Source organism: Mangifera indica, unplaced genomic scaffold (assembly GCF_011075055.1).
Source record: "Mangifera indica cultivar Alphonso unplaced genomic scaffold, CATAS_Mindica_2.1 Un_0047, whole genome shotgun sequence".
NCBI lineage: Eukaryota > Viridiplantae > Streptophyta > Magnoliopsida > Sapindales > Anacardiaceae > Mangifera > Mangifera indica.
This window is the reverse complement of record NW_025401139.1, coordinates 13,117-40,101: the sequence shown is the minus strand read 5'-3', so window position 1 is coordinate 40,101 and position 26,985 is coordinate 13,117. Positions and strand designations below refer to the sequence as shown.

The window sequence follows — 26,985 nt, the reverse complement described above, 5'->3', positions numbered from 1 at the left end:
CTACCTTGGTGTTGGTGTCGCCTGGAGAACCTTGCTTTGCCTTTCCTGTTTGTGCAACTGTGTAGCCTTTTGGGTGAATTCTTGCCTTTGTCTTTGCTGCCCAGTAATAGCAGCTTTGGTCACCTTTTCCTAGCATTTTAGTTTTTTAACCTATAGCAATTTTTAGTCAGTTGTAGGCCTTGTTCTGCATTTTTTTAGCCAGAAGCAGTTCTTGTTTTGCCTTGTATTTACTATTTTTTGTACTGTTAGGTGGGAATTTTTGTTTAACATAGACACGTTAGTTAAGCCTGCACTTATACTTGTAATGTTAATGATATAAAAATTTTGTTTGTTTCTTTTTTTGGCTCGTATTGTAATAAAAACTTTGATAGGTGTTTAAAAAGAGATATTATTGGTCTCTCTAGCTCTTGTTATAGAGGTTTTAGCTTGTCTTAGTTTGTGTCATGAGTTGTTCCCCCTCCCCCTCAATCGAGAAAGATGAGTGTTGATTGTTTCGGTATCTTCCTATTGAAAGACTCGTTTTTGTTAATATATATTTTTACTTGCCAAAAAATATATCAATTTTATTTTAATTTTAATAAATCATAAATAATTTACAAATTTACAAAATTTTCCAAACAATAAATTATAAAAGGTTTTGTAACATACTTTAATATCATAAGTAAAAATTTCAAATTATTTACCATACTAGAAAACAGTAATTTAATTTCATAGAATCCTTATGTAAACAAACTACTCAAAAATTCAAGTTTTATAAAAATTTGTTAATAACTAAAATAAAATCTATAACAAGCTTTTTTTTGTACAAATCCACCAATTCAAGAATAATAGAAATTTTTAAATAAAACTCAAAACTAATATTTTAGATTTTACATTAAAACAAGCTATTATCATGGAACAAAGCTATAAAATGCAAACTAACCTAGTTAACTTCTACAACCATATCTCTTATTCTAACAAACAAAAATAACTTGTTAATCCTAACAAAAACTAATCTAAAAAATAAATCAAATATCATATTCATATGCGGATAATTAAAACATTGAAGATTTATTGTATTGCAAGTGCACTTTTCCAACTATACTTCATCACTACTTCAAGTCTCTTTTGACAATGATTTTACTTTCTCTAAAGGTAATAATCATAATCTCTTTTATTATTTTTTTAGAATGTTTGAGTTGGTTGAGTGCATGACTTCAACAAGTTCAAAATTTTGCCACTCTTAATCTCCAATTATTGAGAAAATATCTTACCATACTTAACATCTTATCTTTATCCTTAATAATCATGACTATCTACACCTATGCGTTTATCTCTTGCATGCCACTTCATGACTGTGTCTCCACCTCGTCATTGCCATCACCTCTAATCTTGTCACCTGCAAAATCCAAATGAATGAGATGAGTATATAACTAAGTAAATAGGGATGATTTATCCTACAATCTCAAACCTCAAACTATCCCTGTCCTTTATTACTCAGGTTATTTTAATCTTGATCTTAAGCTATTGTTATCTAACTCGAATCTCATGGAATCAATATACCCACTCTAATGATCACACTCAAGGTAACTCTCTCTAATCTGGGTTGTCCAATCACTCATTGTTGTTCAATGGACTCACAATCCTAGCTAAAACAATCAATGAACCCCCAATCAACAAACTTTCTATGTCTTGGTAAGTCCTAGACTCTTCAATCAATAAACTATCTATGTCCTAGGAAGTCTTAGCCATTCAATAAACCCACAGTCCTAACAATAATATATCTCCCAAACTAAAGACATCAATCGTCATACTTTACCCTATTTACGAGTATGCATAGGTCAAGGGTACTCCCTTACCATCCTAATAATATCAATCTCTATATCCCGTAGGAATCAAACAATCTCAAATCTCAGTGGGATATCTGATCCCTATCAATACCTAATCTTTTGAAACATTCTCGAACTTATCTTGAGTAATATCTATTCTCTACCTAGGATTCTCTCTTTTTGATCATATATATTCTCTCTCTTAGGTATCTTACCTATCAGATATCTTTCTTGTATTCATATCAGTCTTTTCCTTGGATGTCTAACCCTCAAGGAATCTCTCATATTCGTATCACATCTTTCCATTAGGCATCTAACGCCTTAGGCACTTTTCATATCAATCATTTTCTTTCCCCTAGGTATCTTACCATTTTGGTATTTACCTCATGTTCATATCAAATTTGATAAGAAGAAAACAAAGAAGAAAAAACTTAAATTTGATAAGCAAACTTGATTTAGATACTTCTTTGATACTAAGATGATGCAAACCCTAAAGAGCACAATAAGACCCATAAGCAAGATAAGGAATTCAAACTCCAAGAAAGCTAAATCAAACTTATATAAGTGAAAACTTCGACCCAATTTTTATTAAGAAACACAAACCAAAATAATAAGAAAGAATTTTGACCCCACACTCAAGAAGAAGTTGAGAATGTAAATGATAAGTTATATTAGATCGCCATAAGAATAATCTTGATAAGATTGAAGCGTTCTCAAAAAAACCAAGAAAAAAAGAAGTCTCTCAATATTATTAGTCTTATGCAATCCCCCTCTTCAAAGTGTTACAAGTCTATTTATAGCAAAAATAGAATCCTAAATAGAATAAAAATCAACAACCTAACCCATTAAATAAGCTTAAATTAAGGCATAGTTCAAGTCATCACAATTAATAACTTATTAAATAAATGACTAGACTTAAATTAAGGCATAGTTTCAGTCTATCTCAAACATAAAATAATTAAATAACACATATATGCATGACCTAAATTCTTTAAATATACTATCCTTGAACTTGAATGAAGTTTACTAAGCCTTGATGTTCCTCTAAGCTTTGTGAGTCATTTTTAGTCCAAAAATCTTTAATAAGCCTATTTAAAGCTTCTCACATCCTCTTAGCTTTGGCTCGTGTTATCGAAACCCATGTATGAGCAATAGATCACTTGAAGTTGTGCTTCCTTGATTCCCATTAGTCACCTTGAGGGCAAGGTCCTACTGCGTGCATGATATCTTATAAATCTTGCTTCCATATAAAACTATTCATAACTCACCAGACCATACTCTTGGGACAGCCCCTAAATCTTGAGTCCCAAATTCCTTTTCTTGCTTTTCTCTTTTTTTTTTTTCTCTCTTTTCTTTCCTTTCCTTTTTCTCCTCATTTTCTTTCTTTCTTTCCAAAAATTGTGAACTATTGTTCATGGGACTGTATATTTGGTAGGGCAGCCTTCTTTTTCATACAATTTAATAATCCAAATGGTCTTTAATTCATACAAGCTATATATTGTTGAAAAGAGGATTCAAAGAGCTTTCGAACAAACTATAATAGCACTCATGATTCATTAGATAAGATAGTCAAAACGTGAGATGAAGTCAGTGGCAAAAACTTGTATTTCCTGTTTGTTTAGGTAAAACAGTCTTTTTGGTTCATATAATATTTAACAGTCCAAACGATCTTTAATTCATACCATCTATATATCATTAGAAAGAGGATTCAAAGAGCTTTCCAACAAGCTTTAATAGCACTCATGATTCATTAGATAAGACAGTCAAAACATGGAACAAAATTAGTGGTAAAATTGTAAATATAATCCCACTCTCTGCCATGAACAAAATCACACACATAGATACGCCAAATGCCGAAACAATATTTCTCAACTTCAAAATCATCATTTATAACATAGAGCCAAAAAACCAAAAGCATAAAACATAAAACACATTAAGGATAATACCCCTTATCTTGTTTTAAGTCAATCTTTGCTAGATTGATTCCCTCCTCTTTGTCTTCCTTCTCTTATCACCAAAACCATCTTAAATCAACACCGAAACACGCTAACATATTCATATAATATGCATCCAATATATATAAACATAGGTAAAGAGAAAAGAAAGAGATCTTTTGGTTACTAACGTTTCTAAAGTGCTTTCTCTTCTTTTCTTTCCTTACTTGTCTTCCAAAACTCTTTCAAATCCTTCCTTTTTCTTCAAAAAACAAAGGAAAAAGCTTGAAGAAGGCTGAGCTTCTGGAAAGGATGGGAGAAGAGATGAAAATGCCTAAATTTTGTCTTTTATTCCTTTATATATTAGTTTTTCTTTTTTTTCTTTTTCTTTTTTTTTGTTTTTGTTTTATATATATATCTTTCTATATATAACCACATTCATTTGGACATGTATATTTCAACTTGTAAATGTCTCAAAGTAGGGTTAAAAAACATAAATATGTCTAGAATATACCTAAGGGTATTACAACTCTTCCCTCCTCACAAGAATTTCATCTTTAGAATTCACAAAAATAGCTCTAGATACTTCTCCTTCATGGTCGGTCCATTTCCCAAGTGGCTTCCTCTGCCTTCTAGTTTCTCCATAGGATTTTTACCAAAGGAATCTGTTGGTTCCTTAGTTGCTTAATTCTCCTGTCAAGTATCTGAATCGGTCTTTCTTTATAACTAAGGTCTTTTGATAACTTAATATCATCTGTATTCACGACCTGGGAATGATCATCGAGACATTTCCTCAAAGATGAGACATGAAATACATTATGAATCCGATCTATACTTGTTGGTAAGGCCAATCTATAAGCCACTTTACTAACTCTCTCAATTATCTCATATGGACCAATAAATCTGGAAGCTAGTTTTCCTTTCTTTTTGAATCTCATCAAATGCTTGAATGGAGCAACCTTTACAAATACAAATTCACCTACATTGAATTCCAAGTCTCGACGTCAATGATCTGCATTTCTATCGATCCTAGGCTTTTTTTATTCTTTGTCTGATCAATTGGACATCATCAATCATTTTCTAGGTCAACTCGGGCCTAAGGGATTAAGATAACACATCTCTCTCTCTTATCTCGTCCCAGTGAAGAAGAGAACGACACCTTTTACCATATAATACCTCATAAGGTGTCATCTAAATAGTCGTCTGGTAGTTATTTTTGTAAGCAAACTCTACCAAAGGTAACATTTCTACCCACATAGCTTTATGATCCAAGCAATAAGCTCTCAACATGTCCTCCAAAATCTGATTAACGCTCTTCGTCTAACTATCTGTCTAAGGATGATAAGTTGTACTAAATGTCAAATTAGTACCTAAGGATCTCTAGAGACTCTTCTAGAAAACTGATACAAATCTCGTATCACGATCATATATTATGGTCCTGGGTACCCCATATAATCTAATAATCTCCCTAACATATAATCTCCTCAGCTGATCTATGGTAGTAGTATCTTTGATGGGTAAAAAATGAGCTGACTTGGTTAATTTATCCATAATTACCCAGATAGCATTGCATCCATTCTGAACTCTAGGGAGTCTACTGATGAAGTCCATAGAGATATGCTCTCATTTCCATTCTGGAATAGGTAGAGGCTAAAGCAACCCTAAAGGTCTCTAGTGTTCGACCTTAATATGCGGACAAGTGAGACATTTGGTAACAAACTCACCTATATCCCTTTTCATGACGGACCACTAAAAATGCTTTTTTAAATCCTGATACATTTTTACACCCCTAAGGTAGACAGTGTAAAGAGAACTATAAGCCTCTGTAAGAATTTTCTGTCTTAATTTAGTTATCTAGGGAACATACACTCAATCTCTAATTTTAAGAACTCTATTTGATACCTAAAAATTTGCCTTAAGACCCTCTTAAACCTTCTGAATTTTCTGTTGACACTACTCATCTCTTGTTTGAGCCTTCCAAATCTCATCTATGAAAGTGGGCTAAATCTTTAATCTGGTGATGGCTCTACTCATAAGTTCAATCTGCTCTCAGTCTATATCTCTCTGAATTTCTCTCTTGACCATCAATTGTGATATCATCACGTTTCTACTAACGGCGTCTGCAACCACATTAGCCTTGCCTAGATGGTACTTAATATCACAATCATAGTCTTTTACTAACTCGAGCCATCGATTTTGTCTTATATTTAACTCTTTTTTAGTGAAGAAATATCTGAGGCTCTTATGGTCAGTATAAATATTACATCTTACCCTATACAAATAGTGTCTCCAGATTTTCAAAGCAAAAATCATTGCTACTAACTCCAAATCATGAGTAGGGTATCGGGTTTCAAATTTTTTCAACTATGTTGAGGCATATGCTATCACATTGCCTCGTTGCATCAACATTGCTCCTAAACCACCATGTGAGGCATTAGTGTATAAATCGTACTCAACTCGCTCCTCTGGAAGTGCTAACATAGAAACAGTAGTCAATCTTCTTTTAAACTCTTGGAAGCTTGTCTTACAAACATCTGACCACTAAAATGGCATTGCCTTATTTGTGAGAGTTGTAAGAGGTCTAGCTAATCTGGTAAATCCTTACACAAACCTCTGATAATACCCTGTCAAACCCAAGAAACTACGAACCTCCTTGATTATCTTTAGTCTCTGTCATTTAACTATAACTGTAATCTTACTAGGATCCACAAATATACCCTTTGTTGAAATCACATGCCCCAAAAAGGTAACTCTATCTAGCCAAAATTCACATTTCGAGAATTTGACATATAGTTGTTTCTCTCTTAACCTCTGAAGGGTTAACCTTAAGTGTTGCTCATGCTTTTCTCGACTACGAGAATACACTAAGATATCATCAATGAATACCACAATAAATTTATCCAGACAGTTGTGGAATACCCTGTTTATCAAATCCATAAATACCGTAGGGTTATTTGTCAATCCGAACGACATCACTACAAACTCAAAGTGGTCATACCTTGTTCGGAAAGTTGTCTTGGGTATATCTTTCTTTACTACTCTCACTTGGTGATAACCAGATCTCAAATCTATCTTATAGAAGACCACGGATCCCCTCAACTGATCAAATAAGTCATCAATCCTGGGTAACGAATACTTGTTCTTAATGATGACTTTATTTAGCTCTCTGTAATCAATGCACATCCTCATAGACTTGTCTTTCTTTTTCACAAATAGGATAAGAGCTCCCCAAAGAGAATGGCTCGGTTTAATAAAACCATGATCTAGTAACTCTTGAAGTTGTTTATTCAATTCTTGAAACTTGACAGAGGCTATTCGGTAAGGTGCTCTCGAAATAAATATTGTGCCCAGTGCCAACTTTATACTAAACTCAACCTCTCGCTCGAGAGCTAATCTCGATAGCTTACTCGAAAACACATCTGAAAACTCTCGTATCACTAACGTCTCATCAATAGTTGGGCTTGACTAAACTTTGCTCACTACATGAGCCAAATATCTTATATACCCCTTTTTCAACATTTTACTAGCTTTCAACATACTGATCATCAAACTTCAGATATGACCCTCATTAAACTTAAATTGATCTCCAAAGTCTAGGTTAAATCTCACTTTCTTCTTTTTACAATCAATCTCAGCTCTGTATCTCCCCAAAAAGTTTATCCTTAAAATCATGTCAAAATTTGGCATTTCAAACATAATCAGGTCCACTAGTAACTGTCGACCTTGAATCATAATACTCTGTTCTAACAGCATTATTTCATTAATAACTGACCCCTCATCAGGCAACTCAATCATAATCTTCTGGACTATTCTGATAGGCTATAACTTTAAACTTTTAAGCAAACTCTTAGGTATAAAACAATGAGTAGCCCCACAATCAACTAAAACATAAATAGGAGTATCAAGATAGAGAATTTAACCCGTGACTACTGATGGGTTAGCCTCTGTTAGGCCTTGGGTGATCGTATAAACTCTAGTTATGGCCCCTCCTATAGGCTATTATTACTCTACTCTCACTAGGGCAGCTGTATAAAAATGGGCAATATGTTTAGGCTGACAACATCTAAAACAAATTACCTGACCTGTCAAACACTCTCATTTATGTTATTTCCCATATTTCTAGAAAACTGGTATCTTAGGTCCTATATGTTTCTTTCCATTTTTCTAGTTCTTTTTCATGCCTTTGAACTGGAGAGGTCATTTACCCTTCTTGTCTCGGTCTGGAGGAGAGCCTCTTTGTTCTAAAACTAAACCACTACTTATTGGGAAAACTAGCATGGCAGCAGGGGGTGTAACCTTTTTACCCGATGGTTTGACCGAACCTCTTTCTCACAAAAACCTCTACCCTTAAAGCTTTATCGAGGGCCTCTACATAAGTCTTAGGTAGATGCACCCTCGTCATACATCTCGGGCTATCTCCAGATTTAGCCCGTACATGAATTTTTATATATGTCCCATCCCTATACTAGCTATCTTGGGGGCATACTGGGATAATTGAGTAAACTTTGTGGAATATTCTTTTACTGGATCTGTCCTCTACACTAGATTAATAAACTTTTGGACCCTAACATAAGTAACATCGGTGCCTCTATATTCTACCTCAAATCGATGCCTGAACTTAGACCAAGTCATCTCTAAGGCATTGATCATCTTTCTGACTAAGTTCTCCTATATTCTTGCTCATAACTTGAAAAGATATGTGGCATATCTCACTCTCTCCTGGTCAGTTATATCAAATAGGGCAATTACACTCTCTACTGATTCCAACCACTCTTCAGCTACTATTGAATCCTTTACACCATCAAATTATTGAGGTTGGTGTATACTAGAGAGGTTGAAAATAGAATGTAGCTGAGTTCACACTAGGGCTACTGTAAATACTAAAGTAACCTCCTTCATATCATGTCTCTAGGTCGACGATGTATACACTGTCTCACTTTCTTGCGTGGGAGCACCTCTATGCTCTCTCATCATTTCTCTAAAAATCTCTCGTACATCATGTGTATTGAGTCCCACCTAGGGTACCTGAGGAGCTACTCCGTCACTCTAGCTCCTCTGAGAGGGATCTATTGGTGTTCAGCTCATAAGTCCTAAAAATGAACATATCAGTCTCATAAAACTCAATAAGTATAAGTGAAAACTTAACTTACAGTGATAGACTACGAGAGCGGTCAATATGGCTGAAGGGTATTCTATCTCGATGTTACTTGGATTACTCTATTTTATTTTAGAAAATATCTTTTAGATTCCCAAAATCATGTTCTGATACTAACTTGTAAAATGCCTCCCCAAAAGTACTGCCCACCAAAGGAGAAATGTTACGAATTAATATCCGAAGTATCTATATATTTTTTTTTAAAATACTTTAAAACGAACGCATCACTAAAAGTGTTTAGAAATTATTCTAAAAAAACTGAAAATCTAAAAGCAAACAAAAGATGTATAAATCTCATATGAAAACTCATCTGAAACATTTAAGATCATGGAGTAATCATATACATGCCTTTAGATACAACTATACAATTATTTGAATAAGGCCAAAAATTAACAGTATCATATGTATGTAACAGAAACCATAGGTAACCAGACCCAGCCTAGGTTTATCTTCACTAACTTAACCTTGCCTCATAGCTACCTCGATCACCAATACCTGTAATCATGAAAGAAAAGAAAGCGAGAGATAAGAACACTCAGTAAGGGGAAAGAATTAAGTAAACTATCTCTTTTCCTATTCTAACTCACTCTCGGGACTCTGGAAGCTGAGTTAAGTATACTATCATATCATAACCTTTATAAGAAATCGAAGGGATAATCTAGTTTATTCTTTACTATTTAGGTCATATTTTATCCCATCTGGTGTCTGTTTGATACTTTCTGAAAGCTGACTATAGGGATTCAACACTTTTCTAAACTCGAGCTTTCTTCCTTTCTCTTACTACACCATATTTTAATTTGAATTATGCTCTACTACAAGCATGCTCTACTACGAGTAGACCCTACTATAGGTCTATGTCCTACTACAGATGTGTCCTATTACGGACGTGCCCTACTATGGGCGATGTATTGTAAAGTGCTCCATTATAGTTCATAGCATGCATGTATGCATTATATCTTATTAATCTTGCTTCTATATAAAACTATCTATAATTCACCAGACTATACTCTTGGGACGACCCTTAAATCTTGAGCCCCAAATTCATTTTCTTGCCTTTTTTTTTTCTTTTCTCTTTTTTGTTTTTCTCTTCTTTCTTTCCTTTCTTTTTCGTCCTCCTTTTCTTTCTTTCTTTCTTTCTTTCCAAAAACTGTGAAATACTGTTCATGAGACTGTTCATTTGATTAGACAGCCTTTTTTTATACAATTTAACATCCAAACAGTCTCTAATTCATACAAGTTATATATTGTTGATAAGAGAATTTAAAGCGCTTTCCAACAAGCTATAATAGCACTCATGATTCATTAGATAAGACAATCAAAACATGAGATGAAATTAGTGGCAAAAACCTATATTTCATGTTTATTTGGATAAAGTAGTCTTTTTTGTTCATACAATATTTAAGAGTCCAAATGACCTCTAATTCATACAAGCTATATATGATTGGAAAGAGGATTCAAAGAGCTTTCCAACAAGCTATAATAGCACTCATGATCCATTATATAAAGCAGTCAAAACATGGGATGAATTCATTGGCAAAAAACTGCCTTCATTATTTATTTGGTAAGGCAGGTTTTTTTGTTCATGCAATTTAATAGTCCAAACAGTCTCTAATTCATACAAGCTATATATCATTGAAAAGAGGATTCAAAGAGCTTTCCAACAAGTTATAATAAAACTCATGATTCATCAGATAAGGCGACCAAAACATGGGACGAAATTAGTGGTAAAACTATAAATATTATCTAACTCTCTGCATTAACAAAATCACACACATAGATACCCCAAATGGCAAAACAACATTTCTCAACTTCAAAATCATCATTTATAATATAAATCCAAGAAACCAAATACATAAAACATGAAACACATCAAAGATAATACCCCTTACCTTGTTTTAAGTCAATCTTTTCTAGGTTGGCTCCCTCCTCTTTGTCTTCCTTCTCTTATCACCAAAACCATCTTAAATCAACACCAAAACACACTAACATATTCATATAACATGCATCCAATATATATAAACATAGGTAAAGGGAAAAGAAAGAGATCTTTTGGTTACTAAGGCTTCTAAAGCGTTTTCTCTTCTTTTCTTTCCTTGTCTTCCAAAACTCCTTCAAATCCTTCCTTTTTCTTCAAAAAACAAAGGAAAAAGCATGGAGAAGGCTGAGCTTTTGGAAAGGATGGGAGGAGATGAAAATGCCTAAATTGTCTTTTATCCCTTTATGTATTAGTCTTTCTTCTCTTTCTTTTTTTTCTTTTCTTTTTCTTTTTTGTTTTGTTTTTGTTTTATCTATATATAACTATCTATATATAACCATATTCATTTGGATATGTATATTTCAACTTGTAAATGTCTCAAAGTAGGGTCAAAAGACATAAATTTATCTGGAACATACCTGAGGATATTACAACCATTTAATTGAATATTATTTTATCTCTAACTCAAAATCAGTCAATATGTCAACATTCTTGATAAATTTATACTCATTATTTGTACACATAATTTTGTTGGTGGTAAATATATTATATATGCCTTGATAATTTAAAATTTTTTTGTAAGATTTACTTTGTGTAATTTGAATAAAATAAATCATTCAACTACAATCCTAAGATTTATGCACAAGTTACAAAATACTAAATTAAACTGTAGGATTGTAGAAATATCTAAATCGTCATACAATTTGAATTCATAAAGTTGCTAAAATTACTTATCGAGATCATTTCTTGACATGACTTGGTTTTCGACTCCAAAAACTTCTCTAGATGACAATTTTGAATGGGTAAGTTATACTACAAGTATACTGCATTAAGTTTTAAAACAGAGTCCAATAAATCTCAAGGCCTATACTTATATTGTCTACTCAGATTATAACCTTTAAGTGTATTAGAATTATTTTTATAGATCACTTAAAACCGTTTGTAAACTGATATTGGATTATTTAATTATCCGATTTTGTTAACCTGTATCAGGAAATTTCTAACATTCTCTCATTTGGGCACATTAATTGTTCTTATTTTATTTTTAAGAAAAAGAAAACAATTTTTAACTCTTGAGTGATTAACATTTTTAACTTTAAGTGACCATTATTTTAAAAAACAAAATAGTTGAAAGATAAATTATACTTTAATAAATAATACAGTTTATATGATCACCAATAATGAATCAAGACATTACTTATGTTCTCTATTAATATAAGATAGTCCTTAATTACAATGACTAATAATCAAATCAATACGGATCAAATTTGAGAGTGTGGTAGAAATAACACCTAATAAAGTGATTACAAACATGTATTATGTTTCTGTCAATCCTCTTTATAATTTCTTTTTAGGGTTATGTTTCAAAAGAAACAAGAAAAATATCTTTACTTCCAACGAAGCCTATATATTTCAACCTTACTTGAGACAAGTAAAATGTAACATCCCTTCCTAAAAAGTACTATCCACCAAAGAAGAAATGTTACAAATTAATATCCGGAGCATCTATTTTTTTTTTAAATACTTTAAAATAAGTGTATCACTAAAAGTGTTTAAAAATTATTCTAAGAAAATTAAAAATCTGGAAGCAAATAAAAAACATATATACTCATATAAAAACTCATCTGGAAGCATTTAAAAATATAGAGTAATCCTATACAATTGTAAAATCATCTCAAAAAGGTCAAAAGTCAACTAGAATATGCGACTGTATGCTTGTAATATAAACTAGAGATAACCTGCTCCAATCGGATCTATTTTTGCTAACTTGACCCTGTCTCGTAGCTACCACGATCACCTATACCTGCAATCATGAAAGAAAATGAAGTGAGAGATAAAAATACTCAGTAAAGGGAAAGAATTAAGTAAACTATCTCATTTCCTATTCTAACTCTCTTTCGAGACTCAACCCCACATCATAACCTTCATAAGAAATCGAGGGGATAATCTGGTTCATTCTTTACTATTTGGGTCATACTTTGTCCTATATGGTGTCTATTTGATACTTTCTGAAAGTTGACTATAGGGATTTGGCACCTTTCTAAGCTCGAGCTCTCTTCCTTTCTCTTACTACACCATTTTGAATCTGAATTGAGTTCTACTATGATCATGTTCTACTGCGAGTAGACCCTACTAAGGGTCTATATCCTACTATGGATGTGTCTTACTACAGACGTGCCCTACTGCGGGCAGTGTAGTGTAAAGTGCCCTCTCATAGTTCATAGCATGCATGCATGCCTTATATCTTACTAATCTTGCTTCCATCTAAATCTATTCATAACTCACCAGACCATACTGTTGGGATGACCCCTAAATCTTGAGCCCCAAATTCCTTTTCTTGCTTTTATTTATCTCTCATTTCTTTCCTTTCCTTTCCTTTCCTTTCCTTTCTTCCTTTCCTTTTTCTTCTTTTCTTTATTTCCCAAAAACTATGAAATACTGTTTACAGAACTGTTTATTTGGTAAGGCAGCCTTCTTTTTTATACAATTTAATAGCCCAAAAAGTCTCTAATTCATACAAACTATATATCGTTAAAAAGAGAATTCAAAGATCTTTCCAACAAGCTATAATAGCACTCATAATTCATTAGATAAGAGATCCAAAACGTGGAATGAAGTCAGTGGCAAAAACTATCTTTACTGTTTATTTAGCAAAGCAGTCATTTTAGTTTATATAATATTTAATAGTCCAAATGATCTCTAATTCATACAAGATAAATATCATTGGAAAGATGATTCAAAGATCTTTCCAATAAGCTATAGCACTTATGATTCATCAGATAAGACAGCCAAAATGTGGGATGAAATCAGTGGCAAAAAACTGTCTTCACTATTTATTTGGTAAGATAGTTTTTTTTGTTCAAGCCATTTAACAGTCCAAATAGTCTCTAATTTATACAAGCTATATATCATTGAAAATAGGATTCAAAGAGCTTTCCAACAAGCTATAATAGCACCCATTATTCATCAGATAAGGCAGCTAAAACGTGGGATGAAATCAATGGTAAAACTGTAAATATTATCCAACTTTCTGTCAACAACAAAATCACACACATAGATATCCCAAATGGCAAAACAACATTCCTCAACTTCAAAATCATCATTTATAACATAGATCCAAAGAATTAAAGCCTAAAACATGTAACATATCAAGGATGACACCCCTTACCTTGTTTCAAGCGAATCTTTGCAAGTTAGCTCTCTCCTCTTTGTTTTGCTTTCTTTATCACCTTAAATCAACACCAAAACATACTAACATATTTATATAACATGCATCCAATATATATATAAACATAGGTAAAGAGAAAAAAAAGAGATCTTTTCGTTACCAAGGCTTCCAAAGTGCTTCCTCTTATTTTCCTTCTTTATTTATCTTCCAAAACCCTTCCAAATCACCCACTTTTCTTCAAAAAGATAGCAAAAGCAAGAGGAAATCTGCCTCCTTCTAGAATAGACAAGAAGATGATGGAAAAAGGTGTAAAAGTTGCCTTTTTTGACTTTTCTCTCTATATATAATCTTTATCTCATTTTCTTTTTTCTTTTTTTTTATTTCTTTATATATTTCTTTATATAATCTTTATCTCATTCTCTCTCTCTCTCTCTCTCTATATATATATATACATATATATATATAAAAACACACACATACATGTGAATATATATATATTCTCGAAATAGGGTCAAAAGACGTAAATGCCTTTAGAACATACCTGAGAGTATTACATAAAACATACACATACAACTATTATACTCAAGGAAAACCTTATCTTTAGACACATGTTGTACCTTAATTGTGTATGTGCATATATATATATATATATATATATATATATATATATATATATATATATATATATATATATATATATATATATATATATTTACAAATAAGTATATCAATGTGATCATGATTAATAAATAAATAACAATAAAAACCAATACAAACTCCTACTACCCTTATATATCAAAAGACCCTAAACACCCTCATGTTTTTAATGACTTTATAGGCTACAAGTCTTTATTCCTTTGGTTAGGGGTTTAACCTTTATCAACTTTGTATTTTTGTATTTTACCCTGAAGTCTCATTTCCTTGTGAGGTTATTGACTGTAAAATATTTTATTTTGAATATCTCAATCAACTAATAGTCTTTTACCTAATTGTATTGTTATCATGGTAGATAAAGTCAACACTAAATAGTAAAAAATATAATCCTTCAACCACACAACCTGAGAAACTATCCTATGGCAAGCTACAAATCCAATGTCCATGGTTAAGGCTATTGTTGACTACTATTTAGTACCTTTTCAAATATGGCTCATTTAGTAAGTATAATAATATATTCAAAGATAAACTTTATTTTATCTTTACAACCACCTAAATCTTGATCTTTTGCAAGTACTTTATTAACTCTTAAACCACAACCTAATAATCGAAACTTGTATTCAAAAGGTATAAATTGAGAACCTTAAATGCAAAAGTTACTTATGCATTCATTAAGCTTCAAATAACACTATTATAAAGGATATTTCAAATAGATTCCCTTTCAACCTCACTTTTTACACAATGTTTGATGTTGAGCTTATCTCTTTTCATAACAGACACATCGTTTGCCTTACAATCTTGCATGTTGAACCTTTTAAGCACACACTTCAAATATGCATTTAAGAGAAGCCACTAAGTCCACAAATCCTTTCACAATGGATCTCAATACTAAGAATAAATGATGTATCTTCAAAATCCTTCATATCATAAGTCTTGAACAAAATTGACTTGATTTTATAAACCAAGTTAACATCACTATTACCAATATATTAAAGCATACCATGAAACAAATTTGATTCCACTAATCTTCATAGTCCTAAATTAGTCTAATTTATTCCTTATGAAGTCATATGAAATTGAAATACTACTCTCAAGAAGTTTATTTCAACCAAGTAGTCTATTCGAACCATAGATAACCTTCTCATGATTGCATATCAAAAGTTTCATTCCTTATGCTTTTGATAAACCTTAATCCACCATATAGACTTTCATACAAAGATTTCATTTACAAAGACCACTTCGACATCCATCTTGCATAGCGCTTATCCAAATGAGCTTTTAATGCCATGAGGTCTCATACTTTATTATCAATCATAGACTTTATCTTTTCTCACATGACTTATAATGCCTATTAGATTGATAATTCATGACGGTTTTCAATAACACAATCTCCCTTACTGAGATACACATAATAATTTTTAATGATAGCAAATTTTCCTTTTATAATAGAATTTCTCATCATAATTTACATACCTTTGTCAATTGTATTTGACTCATCTATTATAAGATTAGTTATTAGTTCTTCAGTGAGAACACTCTCTAAAGTGATCTCAGATTTCATTGGACTTTGTAAACATTATTGAGTCTCATTGTTATTTTAGTCATGACATTATCATACCTTATGGATAGTGGAAGAACAAGATAGATCTACTTCATCTTTCTTAGAAAGAGGAAGAGTATTACTTGTGAAGGTCTCAAAACCCATTATCTTTTCTATATTGGAGTCAATCACTTTAGTACCTTAATTAGGATAGTACATACTATATCCATTGGAATACTCTATATGGACAATGACGTAACGCTAAACTAATATTAGATTTTGCATTCATCTTAATAGGAACTTTCCCAGACTCAAAATGTGTTTGACTAGTTTTTCTCATGTCTAGAGACTTAAAAAATAACTTTGGCATAGATATATAAAGAAACTCATTAAGAAAATACTATGTTATCTTGACTACTTTATACATATATATTTAGTCACATTTTCTTTTCATCATGGCTTTAAAACTATGATTGCGTTTTATAGCTATGCCATTTTGAGTCCCAGAATCTTGGAAATTTTACAAAATTTTCATTATGGTTATATTGCTAACTTCCATGTCTATATAATTTCCAAACCTAAATGTGGACTCTCACTTACTTAGTCTTTATTTATTGACCAAATTTACATCCAAAACTTTAATCCTATTTGGGCAGCAAGACTATTACTTGTTATTGTGGTTCTTTCTTTATAATTGGGTATCAATTGAATAGCTAAACCTATTATTGAAGACTCATTCACTTTATGCTTTCCTTATTAATAATACCTCATATTTGATTCTAATTCATATACTAGTATTGATTTGACTAAAGTCAAATGTGAATCTTATGGTGCTTTCTTATGACTATCATACCTTGTTAAAGCCATATCACTCACTAAACTAGTATCTCCAATATTGTGTGACGTTTTAGCGACCTTAGGGTAAACCTCCAATAAGGGAATCAATAATGGATTCTTGATGGCTAGAAACCTAAACTTGATGGATTTATCCCACTTACCATGTAAATCCTTTTATTCAATTGAGATTTTATATTAGGCTTGGATGGTCCATAAACTTGTTAGGTCAAAACTATATCCTCAATCAATAGTTCAAATTCAAATCTTATATCAAATTCTTTAAAATTAGAGCCAGTTAGAACCTCTGTTATGACATTATTATTATTATTCACAATAATAGTCTATTAAAAATATGATGCAATAAGCAATATCAATGGCAATAAATAGCTTCAAAACTTTATAAGTTATTATCCATGAGAGTTCCAAGTGCATCATCATATAATCACCTTTGGGTAGATAATACAACATGCAATTATGACTCTCGAGTATAAAGTTACAAATAAGGAGAATAAATAACTTTTGGAAAGTTTATCACCTTTAGACAACTAAACCTCTTAGGTTACTACTTTTTTTCACACCAGAAGGAAAAACATATATCCATTAAAAAATCACAATCATCTTTGAATGAATTGAAATTTTCATGACCAATGTAATTCCACAATCACCTTATGCAACCATTAATTTTTACACACATTATAACCACCTTTGGGCAAGAAATTATATGTATCAAATTAAAGAATATCTTTTCACAAAATATAGAAATTTCATAACTTCAATGAATGTATCGCCTTGACGATTAAACATTCTAACCATTTACAATAACTTTTACAAAGACTAATAATATTGCCAAATTTAAGATTTCATGAGATACAACACCAAATTATCTTCAATAATCCTAATTAAGTTTTGCAACAAATCCATATTAGACAATAATTAAAATAGCTTTAAAACTATATAAGTTACACCTTATAGGGATTCTTAATGCATCATCACTAAGTCACCTTTGGGCAAAAAAAATGACATGCTATTAAGATCTCAAACACAAGTTTACATGCTCATATAAGAAATCTTCAAAACATATGGTTTTCAAAAGATTTATCACCTTTAGGTAGATATACTTTCTAGACCATTGTTCATCCTCTGTTTAATAGGATAGCACATGTCAATTGAACAAGCCCAATCACCTTTGGGTGTATTGAGTTCTCTACGACTAGTGCATTTTCAAAATTAACCTTATGCATTTAAAACAGAAAAATGTGTCATTACTGAAAGGAAAATTTTGCAAGCCTTAATAATGTACCACTTTGGTGATTATCATCATGAAAACTGACAAAATTATTCCAAGGATACTTATATAATAGTCTTAATCAAGATTTTATGAGACATGATACTTTATTGTCTCTAACAATTTTCTTTAAAAAAATATGTGCATCTAACCCAATGAACATTAGTTTTAATCTAATGTGGTAATTTAACCATGTGTAATAGAATTGATATTATACTTTATGTCACAATATTTAATCCAAAAAATTAAATTTATCTTCAATTGAGACCTACAAACACATCATATGCCTTTACATGCTAACACATACTATTCATGTAGCATCATAAGTCCTTCATGTACATCATGGATTGTTGCTTGCCTTTCACATGTTATTATGCACGCATTGCCACATCCCTTAATGCACTATCTTAGACTCTTAATGCACTCTAACGTGTCTAAACCACCTTAATGCCTTCACATGCACCCTATAAAACCTTTCAAGTGAACTTGCATGACCTAAGAACCTTTAAAATCTTGTCTCATGTAATAATGTGTCCAAGAGGAACTTTGTAGCCTTATCACCTACTCTTACATGTTGATGTGTCTAAAGATCCTTAACGCACTTATACACATAATTAGAAATGTATCACACACTATTTACATACATTAACACATTTTTGGAAGATCCTACATGTTACTTGCATCCACTATAAGCCTATATTTGCCTCCAGGGAATGCAAAAGCACTAAATAAATGATCTCACACACCAAATGTGCCTCCAAAGCATATTCATGCCTCATGGTCACTAGAACAATTCCATGTGCTTAAATGCACTTCTAAAAGACTATCACTTCCTAACACATGCTTCCAGCACAATTCACGTTCTTGCATGTGCTTCCAGATAAACCTCATATGTTTTCACATGCTAGATATAGTGATCACACGCTTCACACTTCAACTTTCACACATGAAACTCATGCTCCAAGCTAGGTCAATTAGTTAAAATAGGTCGAGTACATGGGCTGCTATTAACCCATTGACTTTAACTGGGTTACAATTATTAGTTTAAATTAGAGAGTTGGGTTTTCCGGTTTTTCCAACTCAGATTTGACTTATGTTTTTTCACAAACCCTAATTTTTCAAATCAAAATCTAGGCAACAATCTTTCCCGATTCTAGCAATAATTTATTATCTTAGATGACAAGGAATCTTCAAACCATGTCGTCGTCAACTCCAACTATATCTCTAACTCTAAATATGATTGAAAAAATGAAGGTAAAGGTAAAACATTTTGGCTCAGATGGTCTTCATAGCTTGATTCCGTTCAAGGATGGAAGGTTTCATTTAATGAGGATGTGGCGTGGATACTATTCATACCGACAGTGGCACATACGCCTCCAATTTTGCTAGAATTAAAGCAAGAAATCAACCTTACCTGGTGACTTCTTATAACCAATTTCGACTAGAAAACAATCTCCAAATCCAAAATTAAACTCATCAAATTGAAATTCAAAATTCAAAATCGTAAATTAGTGATTTTCAGACTTTATTATCAGAGTTTGTTTCATCAATTTTAAACCTATATTCCAACATAGAACTTTAATTAAAAAAAAAAACTATTTGAATTTCAAAACCCTAATTTCAAAATTATATTTCCAAACTAAAATTTCAAACCCTAATTCAGAATAAACAAGTTCTGATTTCTATTTCAAAAATTTTGAATTTCATTACCTAATACATCTTCTCTAATACCACATGAGAATTATTTTTTGTGTAAACTGAATAAAATAAATCATTCAACTGTAATCCTAAGATCTAAGCACAAGTTACAAAAACATTGAATTAAAATTTAGGGTTTTAGAACTACATAGATTGTCATGCAATTTGAATTCATAAAGCTTTTGAAATTACCTACCTATATTTCTCGATATGATTTGGTCTTCTACTCCAGAAACTTCCCTGAATGACAGTTTTGAATGGATAAGCTATATTGTAAACAAAGTTATCAATATCCTACAATACACAATATGTATCCTACAATACAATATATGTGGAAACTGATATGTATCATGAGGTGTATCAAATAAATACGATATAATAGATGTATCGTATAACATAATATATATTACCATAAGGATTAATACTTTTTAGAGAAAATGATGATGTGGTAAAGATTTATATGAGAAATTTTAAAATTTTCAAGGGTGTTTATGATATTTTTCAAAATAATGATGTGTCAATTAGATTTTTTATTATTTTATTTTTTAAAAGTTCTATTATACGATATAATACAATACTCAATATACAATACGAAAAATTAAATTTTTTATATACAATATGATACATGATTCAACTATCATGACCGTATTAGGTTTTGGAGCAAAGACTTCATGATCCTTATAAAACACTAACTGTGTTATCCAAACCAAAAACTTGACTAAGAACCTTCAAGCATTGACTCTTCCAATAGATTTTAACTCTCTGATTATAGAAAGTGATGCATCTAATTATTATTAGGGAGGAGTTCTAAAAGCCAAAGGTATTGACAATATTGAAAAAATAGTTCGATATACATCAAGAAAATTCTCACCTGCTGAAATAAACTATCTTGTTTATGAAAAGGAAGTTTTAGCAGCCAAAAAATGTATTGATAGATTTCGATTATTCATTATCAGTCAAGAATTCACTTTAAGAACTGATTCTAAATATTTAACCTCATTTATGAAATTGGTCTTAAAGGATGACAAAACTAGACTAATAAGATGGCAAATCTGGTTTGCGGAATATCGCTTCAAGATTGAATTTATATTTGGAAAGTCTAATGTTATCGCTGACTTTTTGTCCAGAACATTATAGGAAAATGGATAAAAAAAATCAAACTGGAAGAAGATTTTCATGCTCCAAATATCGGGCAACAACTCATTTGAGGAGGAATTGCCCTTCAATGAAAAATATTGTGATGCTGGAAAAATCAAGCTCTCGAATTAGCAAAGGCGAACAATCAGTCTCAAAGATGATTAATTCAAAAAAGCTTGAAGACACTCTTCTTGAAAAGGTAAATACTGTGTTTAAACAGGTTCTTACAATATTACAACATACTACTGTGAATCCATCACAAAAATCTTTGGATAGTGCACCTAGCTTGATACGTTCCAGATCTCAACAATCTCTGGATACGAACACTTTTGATCGAAGAAACCCAAAATATCAGAAGGCAACTGTAGCCAGCCTGGTGACACCAAGGACAAAAAACTTTGAAATTGGAAGTTCTAGCAAAACAAAAGGAAATTCAGGAAGTTCTGAATATTCCAACAAAAAGAACCTTCAAAGAAAAGGATAAACTATTATGAAACAGGAAACTGCCAAAAAGTAGGAAAAAGGAATGAAAAATCTACAAGAAAAACTTAACTATATAGAAAAATTCGACATTCCTGAAAACTTAAAGCTAACTGAAGCCAGCAGAGTAATATTAGAAGACCTAAACGTTCAATGTCGTATAGCCCTAGCTATGGGACAAGGTGAAGTGGAACTTGGGCAGATATTGCGAAAACTAGCCAATAGGCTAACATGGCTTGAAGCAAATAAGATTTATTACGAAGAAGAAGAACTCTCAAGAGGATCTGTTCTTCAGAAACAACTACTTTTAAAGTATAGACTACTTAGAGATATAACAGACTTCGAAATGTCTTATCTCGAAATAGTCACTTTAAAAGGATTAATGACATCTCTGAAGGAAGAAGACAAAAAGGATCTCTATAAAGGACTTTCTATATTTTTGGATGGACTTATAGAATTACATGTTCCATGGAAGCTTTTTCAGAAAGGATTTTATGGATCATTTTTTAAGAAGGGATGGATAGATGTAATTGAAATTGATGTATAGAAAGCGATAGTGAACCTAGAAATACCAGATGCCATTAAACAAGCATTCTATGTATTTAATAGAAGGATTCATACATTCACCTATGTGATAACTTCATCAGTTCAAAAAGATGATAACATTGTACAAATATGGGAATTTGTTATAGGGGAACCATGGTATAATATAATGGTTCGTGAAGACGTCTTAATAGGACAGACGACACTGTAACAACTTTATGAACTTAACAAAGTAGAAGGATATTGGATAAGACTACATATAGTAAAACTACTAATAGTTCAATCCAGTTAGAAGACTCTTGATGAAGAATGAGATAGTTCACATTGACAAGGGAATAATAGTTATCTTATCAAAAAAGTATGCAAGGGTTCCAGACACTTTGTTTAAGGAAAATCAAGCCCAAATCAAAGATATGGTTGAAGGATTTAAATCTTATAATATATCTAATTAGGCTCTGATTGAAAATACAAAGGATATACTTCGATGCGTTATCAATCATAAGGTTGAAGCTCAGACCCAAATTGCAAATGCCCAACCAAAGGAAGAAGGAACCTTTGGAGACTTCATGGACTTATTGGATCAACCCATGAAATAAGCCCAAGGAAAGGGAGATCTGCTCAACCCAAAAGCAAAAGAGCAGCACATACAAACGCAACGTGTATCAAATATATGGAAGACAAGTGGAAAGTAAAGACAGAAGATCAACGGGGAGACTAAGACCCCAGTGTTCAGAACACGTGGTCGTCATTTTGTGTCGGTTGGAGACAACCAAGTACAATTATTACTTTTACTGTATTATCGACGAATTCAAAATCATTTGAAATTCAAAAGCTTTTCTCTTCTATAAATAGAGGAGACCAGTCTAAAAGTTTGTAAGAGTAATATAACGAGTGAATACATATCTTTCGCTAAACTTGCTCAAGATTTCAGAAGCAAGGTACTTTAAAATTCAACTCTTTACTCTTCCTATTTATATTATGTTTATGCATTTAATAATATAAATAGCTCGTTTTATGATCAATGAATGCATACCATTAATAAAACCTGACTAATATGTTATGATTGAGATCTGTTATTTAAAATCATAACATATGATAAATAGTGAAATTGGTGAAGAGATCATTATGGTATCAGAGCCATGGTAGAATGATAACCAATTTCTCTAATAGTAATTTTATTGAAGTGTGAATTTCAGAACATCATTGTTGGATGTTAGAAATTTTATTATTATAAAATTATTATGAATAATGATCTAATTAGAAACATGTGTATTAATCAAAACTGTTTTTATTTAGATCATGGAATTGAACATAAACCTGAAATAGGGTTGTTAAACACTATTATAGATGATTTAAAGAGCTTGGATAACAAGTTCGATAATCTTGATAGGACATTGAATTATTCAATTTATCAAATATTTTCAGTGACTTAAGAATTGGTTAAACTAGAAGAAAAAATCTCTAGTATCAATTCTGATCTACAAAAACTTAGAGCTTTGGAACGTGTTCTTACTATTTTAATGAATAGGTAAACACGGAAACCTGGCCAATAATAATTTTGGTTTTTCTAATACTATCATCAGGATAGGAAATTATCCTATGTCATTAATTCTTAGTGACATAGAGCAAGTGGAACCAATAGAAGGTTACACAGAAAAAGAGATCAGACAATATACCTTTGATCTCTATAACGGGAACCCAGATATTCGTCAAGACTATCTAGTATGGTTAGGAGTTAAGAGGCTATTAGACGTGGTTCGAAGAGCCTTGTGCCAAGGCTGCACATGTATACTCTGCTTTATCCCAACCCAGATAATAACCATAAAAACTAGAGAATTAGAATTAAAGAGACTTTGGTTGGATAAAGTAGAAGCTGTTATAGGATATTGGTACGAAGAGTCTCAAAATCCTAAAGAACCTCCAAACATATTTCCTAACCAAGAAATGACAGATGAAGAAACACTTAAGCAATTTGCTGCCAGTCTACAAAGCAAATATCCTAGTCTTCCACCAGGATATGCAAACTTTGTAGCTCAGGAATCCTAAGGAGATTAGGAAAAAGCTAAAAACTTATATTTAAAGGCGATAAAAAAAGAATACTTTGTTTCAAAGGAAGAAAGAAAAAGAAAGGTTGATCTTCCTAAAATCTTTCTTTCGGATGTTGAAAAAATCAACAAATATTACAAAGAAGAGCTTAAGAGACAAAGGAAAACTTCAGAAAATAGGAAAGCTAAAAAGATTTCTCTAAGACCAAAGATAGAAGAACTAGAGAATCTGATCTATAATCTAAGAAAGGTTGAAATAAAAGATGACTCTTTAGAAGGAATGAAGAATCCTTTACATTCATTTGAAGGATTTCTTCGTGAAATCTCTAAGCCTGAATATACTCTAACGACATATACTACTCAAATTAAGTCAAAATATACTTCAAGACCTATACAAAAAATGGTAGAAATACCTTCTAGTGGAAGTTTCTTAAATATAAATTGCATAAGCAACATGGTCGAAGTAATTGAAATTTGGGAAACTGTCAACTGGGTCCATGTGCAAAATAAAGCCTTTGACCTAGGACAAACACACCGTTTTCTAAGATCTACACTGCAAGGGATTGCAAAAAGCTTCTAGTTAGGATTAGAAGCCAGCACTAGAATATTAGAAATGGTAAACGACTTAAAAACTCGCGAAGGAATATTCACACTTTTTAAGGACATGCTCTCAAGAGAATTTACTGGCATAACTATCACTAGTAGAAATCTTGCAGAGGTAGTTACCCTAGAAGCTATAACAAAGCTTAGGCTTTGTGATATGTGTCAACTTGAAATTTTCATTTGTGAATACAAACGATACTTTTATCAACTACCTGTCGGAATGCAAGAAGTTATAAAAAATACCTTCTTTACTAAGTTGCCATATGGATGGGACAAAGCGTCTAGCGAAGCCTTTAAACTACTTCTAGAAAAGAATCAGATAGTGGATTCCTTGGGAGGAAGAATAGAGGCTATAAGGTAATTGATTCAAACCAAGTGTCTAAATGCTAAGCTTGATAAAGATACCAAAAAGCTAAATTTCAATTATGCCTACTATTACAATTTTGATAGAGTCCCAGGAGAGTATGGATGCAAAAAATCATCCTCTAAAACTCTAAGACATCAAAATTGGAAAACTCATAAAAAGCAAAACACTTTTCTATGGAAAATGAAATTTCCAAAACGCTTTAAAAATATGAGGAAGACCTATTTCTAATCGAACCAAACTTCCTAATCATGAAAGGTTCATTAGAAAATCAATCGCAAAAAAATGAGGAGCAAGGAAATACTGTGCCACTTACCCTTCAGGAAAAAATGCAAATTGTAATTATTGTTGGATTTATGACAACAAAGATCATTATGCGAATAGGTGTCCAAATAAAAGCAAAAAGAAGGCAAGTCTTAAATTCTTAAATGTGAATTTAGAATCAAATACTTTTGAATATGAGCCTATATTTGGATACGAAATTAATTTCGATGACGAATCAGTCTATAAACTGATTTTAGAATGCTTCGATACCTCGGATTTGGAAAACTATTCTGAGGAATACTTTTCAGATGAGAACTCTGACGATGAAGAAGGAAAGAAAAATTTATCTAAAATAGATAAGGATGTTAATTCTCATCATATCTTTATGAATAAAATAGAAAGTTTAAAAGAACCTTCTAATATATTCACAGATGATGAGGAACTCATATCATTAGAACCCAAAACTAATCCACAGTCAGTGATTAGCTGGACTACTGATTATGAGGATACATCAGTTAACCCAAATGAATGAGTAATTCCAAAACTCTAGCCTAAAGAGGTATTTGGAAAAACTTCATGATGGATATTTTAGGCTCGAGGCTTGGAAGATGTACATAAAAAGCCTATTAGATTGGCTTTAACCCAATCAAATGTAGGGAAATCATTTTATCAAATGATGAATGGTTATTAAAACTACGTGAACTTGTGAAACGGGCAAACAACAAGTATCATGATGTACAACTAGGAGCTATACAGGTAAGAATACAGGGTATATTCCATGGCGGTATGAATGTTCCTATCCAGGTTACATTACTAGATAGGAGATGGACTACATTTACTAATGCTTTAGTAGGAGGATTTCATGCCAATCTAGCTTTAGGAAACTCTTATGGAATGATCCGACTAGGATATATGGTCAATCTTAAAGATCCCAACCTTAAGAGGATTATGGTTTTGAGAATTCATACTTCTGGATTGGAAGAATTATTACAATCTAGTAACGGCGTAGCAATCTAATATAGGATGATCTATCGTTTAGTAAATTTGGTAAATCCTATGTCAATGCACTCACATTCAAATACTAAAGTGCATGGTCCCGACTCAAACTCTATTATTCCAATAAATCCCACTATAGTCAATCCTCGACAATTGACATGGCCACGAAATTGGGTTTTAACCTTTACACCGCAGCCCAGCGTGGTAGACATGGAAATAAACCCGGGGATAAAAATAGAGGAAATTAGTGACAAGGTCGATATTACTCTCCTTATTCCAAGAAACTTAGTTTCAAGGAATGCTATATTTTCACCAAGAAATTCAATTTCTAAAAGGAAAGAAGATATTGGACCAAGTGCACCAAGGATTAATATGCTAGAAAAGGACAGATTAGACAACTCGGATATAGAAAGCCATATTTCAAGGAATTCTTCTATAAGAAGAATAGTTGGCTACAAATCTGTTCAAATTCTAGTATATGAAGAAGAAGATACTCCA

The 26,985-nt window shown here is 32.0% G+C and overlaps 1 long non-coding RNA gene across 1 annotated transcript; it reads right to left on the bottom strand.

Annotated features, from left to right (window-relative positions):
* Positions 1-817: 817 nt before the first annotated feature.
* Positions 818-4,039, bottom strand: LOC123206730. Its single transcript, XR_006500112.1, has 2 exons — positions 3,755-4,039; positions 818-1,378 (listed from the first exon to the last, which is right to left on the bottom strand). It is a non-coding gene; the product is annotated as an uncharacterized LOC123206730 (long non-coding RNA).
* Between the last annotated feature and the right edge of the window lie 22,946 nt (positions 4,040-26,985).